This window comes from Hipposideros armiger, unplaced genomic scaffold (assembly GCF_001890085.2).
Source record: "Hipposideros armiger isolate ML-2016 unplaced genomic scaffold, ASM189008v1 scaffold_907, whole genome shotgun sequence".
Classification (NCBI taxonomy): Eukaryota; Metazoa; Chordata; class Mammalia; order Chiroptera; family Hipposideridae; genus Hipposideros; species Hipposideros armiger.
The window spans coordinates 205,670-208,095 of NW_017732257.1; positions in this window are offsets into that span (position 1 = coordinate 205,670).

Sequence of the window (2,426 nt, forward strand, 5' to 3'; positions counted from 1 at the left end):
ATCTTCCGCGCCGCGCCCGCCCTCCCGCCGGGCCCGGGGGCTCGCGGAGGCCCGACTCGGCCGCGCGCAGCGCCCTCCGCGGTGCGGCGGAGCCCGGGCGGGAACGCGGCTCTGGGGCGGCCGGAATCCGGGGCGGGACGCTTGGTGTCCCCGGGCGAACTCCCGGGCCAAGCCTGCACCGGCGCCTGCGGGGACCCTACAGGGACCACCGTGGACCCGGGCCACCTTCTGGGGCCGCTGTCACCCGCAGACCCCGAGCCCTGGGGCGTGCCGGGTGGGCAGGCCCTACCCACAGACCCAAGTACGCCGCAACCCGGACGCCTGCACACCGCCCCCTCCGCCCGCCTCACGCGGCGCCTGCAGCGCTATTTTACGATAGTTGTGGGGAACCGAGGCTAGAAATTAATCAGTGCATGTACCACCGAAAGAGTATGAGTGTGTAAACAGTGCTCTCGCTTCCTTTCCTTTCCCTTCCACTTCGCTTGTCGTGGGAGGGATGTCGTAGGCTGGGAGGGTCATTAACTCTTACATAAGAATTTAATAGCAATGGATTCTGTCATCCTGCCAAATGCAGACCTCGCTGCCAGGGCGGAACTGGGTGAATCTGATTTATTCTGTTTGATTCAACAATGGCTTTGGGGCTCTGTGTGCCATGTACTTTGAAGCATACAGAAATCTAAAATCCAAAGTTTAGATCTGGGGAAATCTTTCAATTTTGCTTAAATGTGGAAATTTAATTATTCATAAGTTCATTGAAAGTTATATTGGGGCCTCCTGTTTGCAGCGAGCGTGCTGCGGAGGACACACACAAACATGAATAAAGTTATGCATCCTGTGCTCCAGATGCACAAGCCATGGTAGGAAAACAGCACGGTCAGATATAATGCCAGTCTCTATGCTGATGCTATGAAAGGTTCAGTTCTGTCTCCAACAGGTGCCAGTTATGGGCTTGACTTTAAGTGATGCCCAACTGTTGCTACTTCTCCACCAGTATCTTGATCCAGGGCCAGCTAATTCAGTCCACCTCTGAAAGGCCTGCGGCCTCTTTCCTTCCTACCTACCATGGAAAGCCTACTTCATTCACCCATTCATCCATTCAGCAAATGTATCTGAGCACCTACTATATGACAGATACTGTTCTAAGTTCTTGAGATATATTGCTGAACAAAAGAGGCAAAATTAACAGCCCCCTAGGGCTAACAATCTAATCTGTGCCTGTCTCTTCACCTTTGGGCTGCTATGACATCATTTTAGCCGAACTTCCCAACTCTACCTCCTATAATCTTTCCTATATCCAGCTTCCAGTCTGTTTTTTGTGAATAAAATTTTATCATTTGATCATACATGCTATTCCATTGTTCAAGAAACCCTCCTGGTAATCTGATCTACCTTATTAATATTACCTCCCCTGTTGCTGAAATTCTTCACTTCATCCAGAGCCTTTTCACAAGTGAGATCCCATCCCTATGTTAAGCCATTGTTCTGTAGTTTCCACCAATGTGAGTTATAGAGGGTTCAATTGTGTCTCCCAAAGGTACCCCGATACCTGTAATGTGACCTAATTTGGAAATAGGGTCTTTACAGGTGTTATCAAGCTAAAATGAGGTCCTGCGAGGGTCTTAAGTCCAATGACTGGCATCTTTATAACAGAAAGGAGAGGGAGTTTTGGAGCCAAACACACAAGGAAGAAGGCCATGTGAGGATGGAGGCAGAGATTAGAATGATGCAGCCACAAGCCAAGAAAGGCCAAGAATTTCCAGGAGCTCTGAGAAGCTAGAAAGAGGCAAGGAAGGATTTTTCCCTAGAGCTTTCAGGGGGAGCATAGCCCTCCCAACACCTTGATTTTGGACTTCTAGCCTCCAGAACTGTGAGAAAATAAACTTCTGTTATACTAAGCCAGACAGTTTGTGGTCATTTGTTATAGCAGTCCTAAAAACTATGGCAGGAATTAATGTCTCCATCTCTCTCCTGATCCTTCTCTTTTCACTCCCCTCACCCCTTCATTCTCTGCCATATCACGAAAGCCTCGAATGCCTGACTAAGAAATTGCAAATTTATTCTAAAAGCATAAGAAACTGAATGAAGATTTTGGTTTTAGAGTCAGGGGCTGACACGCTCAGAGCATTCTGAGGAATAAGTTCATAAGAGACTATCCAGAGGACTGTTGCAATCATCCAGATAAGAGGTGACAATGGCATGAACAAAGCCAATGACAGTGCAAATGGAACACAAGGAACAGATGCAGGACTTACTGTGGAGATAAGAGTAGGACAATTTAGGGCCGGCCGAGTGGCGCGATGGTTAAGAACTTGCTTGGGACACCAGAGGGCCCCGGTTCGGATCCCACATATGAGGGCCAATGACACTGCCCTCTACAGCCAAGATGCTGAACAACAGCTCAACCTGGAGCTGGGCTGCTGTGAGTC